Source organism: Mesoplodon densirostris, chromosome 5, assembly GCF_025265405.1.
Source record: "Mesoplodon densirostris isolate mMesDen1 chromosome 5, mMesDen1 primary haplotype, whole genome shotgun sequence".
Classification (NCBI taxonomy): domain Eukaryota; kingdom Metazoa; phylum Chordata; class Mammalia; order Artiodactyla; family Ziphiidae; genus Mesoplodon; species Mesoplodon densirostris.
In genome coordinates this window covers 136,400,394-136,406,352 of record NC_082665.1, presented here as the reverse complement: position 1 = coordinate 136,406,352, position 5,959 = coordinate 136,400,394, and positions in this window count along the sequence as shown.

The following is a 5,959-nucleotide window of genomic DNA, read 5'->3' as shown; positions in this document are numbered from 1 at the left end:
TCAAATGTTAATAAGTCCATCTTATCCATTGTTTCTTTCATAGATTGTGCTTGGTGTTATATTTAAAAAGTCAACACCATACCCAAGGTCATCTATGTTTTCTTCTATGTTATCTTCTAGGAGTTTTATAATTTTGCATTTTACATTTTGGTCTGTGATTCATTTTGAGTGAATTTTTGTGAAGGCTGTAATATCTGTGTCTAGATTCTTTTTTTTTTTTGCATGTGGATGCCTAGTTGTTCAGCACCATTTGCTCCTTTATCAAAAATTAGTTGACTATATTTGTGTGGGTCTATTTCTAGGCTTATATTGATCTATCTGTCTATTCTTTCATTAATATCACACTGTTTTTTATTTTTGCAGCTTTATAGTAAGTCTTGCACTTGGGTAATGTTAGTCCTCCAACCTTGTTCCCCTTCAATATTGTGTAGGCTATCCTGGATCTTTTGCCTCTTCTATAAACTTTAGAATCTGTTTATTGATACCTACAAACTTGCTGGGAGTTTGATTGGGATTGCATTGAATCTACAGATCAAACTGGAAGAAAAACATCTTGACAATATTGAGTCTTCCTATCCATAAACATGAAATATCTTTCTGTTTATTTAGTTCTTTGATTTTGTTAATCAGTTTTGTAGTTTTCCTCATATAGATTTTATACATATTTTGTTGGACCTATACCTAAGTATTTAATATTTTGTGTGCTAATGTAAATGATACCATACTTTCAATGTTAAATTCCACTCATTCATTGCTAGTATATAGGGAAGCAATTGACTTATGTGTATTAACCTTGTATCCTGCAACCTTGCTATAATTGCTTATTAGTTCCAAGATTTTTTTTTTTTGTCAATTCTTTTGGATTTTCTCCATAGACGAGCATGTCATCTGTGAACAAAGAGTTTTATTTCTTCCTTCCAAATCTGTATACATATATTTTCCTTTTCTTATCTCATTGCTTTGGATAGAACTTTCAGCAACATGTTGAAAAACAGTGGTGAGAGGGCACATCCTTGTTTTGTACCTGATCTTAGTGGGAAAGCTTTCAATTTCTCACCTTTAAGTGTGATATTAGCTGTAGTTTTTTTTGTAGCTATGTTTTATCAAGTTGAGGAAATTCCTCTATATTCTAGTTTACTGAGAGTTTTTATCATGAATGGGTGCTCGATTTTGTCAGATGTTTTTCTGTATCTATTGATATGATCATGCTATTTTTATTTTTTAGTCTGTTATTGTGATGGATTACATTATTTGATTTTTGAATGATGAACCAACTTTGCGTACCTGGAATAAGTCTTACTTGATTGTGGTATATAATTTTTTTTAATACATTGTTGAATTCATTTGCTTAAAATTTGTTGATGATTTTTACAACTATGTTCATGAGAGCTATTAGTCTGTAGTTTTCTTTCCTTGTAATTTTTTGTCTGTTTGGTCATTTGGATAATGCTAGCTTGTAGCATGAGTTAGGAAGTATTCCTTCTGCTTCTATCCTCTAAAAGAGATTTTAGAGAACTGTTATAATTTGTTCCTTAAATATTTGATAGAATTCACCAGTGAACTCATCTGGTACTGATGCTTTCTCTACTGGAAGATTATTAACAATAGATATTTTAATTTCTTTGAAATATATAGGCCTATTTTGATTGCTTATTTCTTTTTGTATGAGTTTTAGAAGATTAGGTCTTTCAAGGATTTGGTTTAATTCATCTAGATTATCAAATTTGTGGTCATAGAGTTGTTGGTACTATTCTTTTATTATCTTTTTAATGTTCATGGGGTCCAAAGTGATGGCCCTCTTTCATTTCTGATGCTAATAATTTGTGTTCTCTCTTTTTTCCTTAGTTAGCCTTCCTAGAGATGTATTGATGTTATTTATCTTAAAGAACCAGATTTTTGTTTTGTTGATTTTTCTACTGATTTCCTACTTCCAACTTAATTGATTTCTGCTCTAATTCTTACTATTTATTTTGTTCTGCGTACTTTGGACTTAAATTATTCTTCTCTTTCTAGTTTTCTCGGGTGGAAACTTAGATTATTGATTTTACATCTTTCTTCTTTTCTAATAGGTACATTCAATGTTATAAATTTCCCTGTATGTAATGATTTTGCTGCATCCCACAAATTTCATAACTTGTGTTTTCATTTTAATTTAGTTCAAAATATTTTAAAATTTCTCTTGAGAATGGAGAAGCTATATAACAAGGCCAAGAACTAGGATTTGGAACTGTAAAACACATCCTGTAGCATTTTAAGAATTCCGTGCTTTGGTTACAGTTACCATGCTTACAATGCCATACAAACCTTCTCCAGCAGCTAATCTTTTCCATTTTTACATGACTTTCAGATTGTGTCATTTTCTAAACTTTTCCTCAAATTTTAAAGATACTCCTTAAGTCCTTTCTGTAGCATTTATACTACATATTGATTACCAACTTTCTGGTGATTGGAATTAAAAAACTACATATCCTACTAAACTAAAAGTTCATTGAGGGGCTTCTGCTATAATGTTAAAAACTGGAAAAAGCATCACTTCCAATATAACAGTAAGAAAAATCTAAAAAATTCATAAAATTGCCAGCACTTTGACAAAGTTATACCTTTTCTTCAACCAACCAGAGAATTGAGTTTCATAGGGCAACCAACAACCTGAAAACTAAGAAAATATAGGTGGCTCTATTAAAACATGGGAAAGTGAGTTTACCTGGGATAGAGCATGGGAGGAAAATGGGACTACCAAACAAGTGGGTAAGAAGAAATGACCTAAATTTTTAATGAATTGCTAAAGGCTAACTGTGGGCTAGTGTAAGAGTATAGAACAGGGGTTGGAAAACTTATTATTAATAGGTCAAATAGTAAATATTTTAGGCTTTGTGGGCCATAAGGTAACTCTTGCAACTACTGAACTCTGTTTATAGTGCAAAAGCAACCACAGACATTATGCAAATGTTTGGGTGTGGCTGCATTCCACTGAAACTTTATTTACAAAAACAGATGACTAGCCCACAAACCATAGTTTTCTGTGCCCTAATGTAGAATACCTGAAAATGACAGACACAATGGCAGTTTGTATCCACTTCCAGACCCTTTTACATGGACCTCTCTGGTTTCTCATGAGACAGACTGAGAGCAGGGCAGTAGACCAGAAAGAGGCCCCTGGCAATACAGGACTGAGGTAGGGGAACAGCAGTGGGGGATCCCTGGATCCTTTTTTCTATCTTTTCTATGGTACGAAAACTTTAAGCCTCTGGGGAACTGGCAGCAAGTACTGTCTTTCTCAGACATAATTGAAGACCCACTGGAAGGGAAGGGAAGGGAACAGAAAAAAAAAAACCCTTCAACGCCAGAGGGAAGGAAAGGAATTTCCCTTGGCCCAGACCATTAGAGGTCAACTACAACTGGCCAAGGGGCAGAATCACTGAAAAATCTCTTTCTGTGAGACATAAGAGAGAGGTCTTGCCTAAGACTGAAGATAAAGGAAGAAATAAGAGTATATTCCCACCCTCCACCACCAGGCTTGCTAGCACTGAATAACAAGTAACAGCAGTCTATCACTGGGGGCAGGGCAAGAAGATAAAGAGAGACCTCCTTTGAGGTTACATTCACAGAAGAAAATTAAATTTGAGACTGAAAATGGAACATTGATAAATATTCTTTGGAAACTCAACCCCCACCTTAAGTACAGGTAATTCTAGAGGAATCTGAAGTCAATAGTGTACAGAAGGTAAAAACATTGAGCTAGCAAAACCCAAACCCTACTCAACTTTTGACTAGATTGACACAACTCCCCATATTAAATGTATAGTAGAAAAAGAGGCGTGCCCAATCCAGGCACATATCTATATCTATATATATGTCTATATCTATATCTATACCTATACCTATATCTATCTCAGTCTTTACTGTCCTACACGTGATATCCAGCTTTCAACCATAAATGATGAGATTCACAAAAATTCAAGAGAAAACAACTTTCTACCAAGAGACAATGCAATCTGCAGAACCCAGATGTTGGAGCTAATAGGCATGGTATTAAAAAGAGAAAACTATGAGTTATGTGTTAAAGGTTCTAGTGTAAAAGAAGAATAACATACAAGAACACATGGAAAATTTTAGCAGAGAAATGGAAACCATAAGAAAGTATGAAATGGAAATGCCAGAAATAAAGATATAGTAATAAGATAAAGATCACTCAAAATAAATGATTCAAACGAAACACAAAGAAAGAGGGGAAAAAAGCCAATACATCCAAGAGCTGTGGGACAATGTCAAGTAGTCTAATATATGAGCAATTGGAATTCCAAAATGAAAAAAGAGAATGGGGAGAAGATATATTTGAAAATATAATGGCAGAGCATTCTCCTCAAACAATGAAAGATTTTAAACCATAGATTTGGAAAGCTTATAGAAGATCCAGTAGGATAAATACTAAAAAGAAAGGAAAGAAGAATGGAGGGAAGGTGAAGGAGGGAGGGAAGTATGTAGGAGGGAGGAAGAAAACACCTAGACACGTCAATACCAATGATCAAGATAAAATCTAGAAGGCAGCCAGTGGAAAAAAAGATACACATGGAGGAACAAAGGTGAGAGTAATAACAGACTTCTTATTAGAAGCTATCTAAGCCTGAGGACGATAGAGGGGCATCTTTATAGCCCTGAAAGAGAAAAAATGGTCATCTCAGAAATCAGGGTCCAGTTAATCTATCACTGAAAAATGAAAGAGAAATAAAGAATTTATGGACAAGGAAAAAAAAGAATTCATTATCAGCAAACTTTCACTACAAGAAATGTTAAAAGAGTATTTTAGGTAGAAGGAATGTTATCAGACAGAAATTTGGATCTATACAAGAAGTAAAAAATGTTGGAAATGGTAAAAATGACAGTAAATATACAATTTACTTTTCTTATTTTGATAACGCTAAAAGATAATTGACTAAAGAAGAAGTAATGTGTTATGTGTATACAATGTATAAATGTTTACTGAAATCATTTTATTTATTTATTTATTTATTTAAACAAAATTCACATTTTATTTAGGTTGAACTAAACTATAAAAAATTGATTTTCTTCACCAAAAATAACAGCAATATTTTATGTATTACTCCTAGATAAACCACAAAACACTTATTTTTGTAGGTTTTGCTTGTAAATCAAGATGAGGCAGTAGATACAGTCATGGAAAAAGACAGAAGAAAACAGACAAATCAGTTGTCAGTATCCATGGCCTCTGATCCTGTCTTGACCATAAGATAGAAGTGTTCAACATATACCTGTCAAAAAGCTTATGAAGATGTAGGCTCAACAAAGGAATGTAAACAGCAACAACCACATGTGGAACAACAATGGCAGGCTCTTCCATTCAAACTTTGACTATAACTTGCTCCTTTAACCTCATTTGATAAAGACAAAATCTACACTGAAATCCTTGTTTGGCAAGCTCACATGTTTCTATTACAGTCTGATAATTTTCTTAACTGTCCCTTACAGATTTTTAACAGCATACTTAAAACTCCTACTATGCAAAGGTCAGTCATGAGCTTCATTGTAATGTTTTATAAAATGTATTCCTTCCTCCCATACCTCCTCAAAATTTATTTCTTTAAAGAACTGATAACTCAATACCTGACAATTAGATCCACCGCAATAAAAGTTATGTCTAAAATGACTTAACTAATACAATTCCAAAGTGCCATTAGCAGAGATCACACAGAATGTAACATGGTACTTTCAATGCTATCTTCTGGAAGAACAGTTAGGTCTCCAAAGCATGGGAGTTCAAACGGGCCATTTAAACAGGCAGATTATCAATGACTAATGTACTCAATGGGAGGCCTACAGGTCAAGATATTCAGTGACTAAGTGGCTTACATACACCTTGCAACTTTTCTGTAAGATATTTTCAAATTTCTTACAGATTTTTTCAAATATCAAATGTAAGAGAAAGCCTATTTTAAGTCTC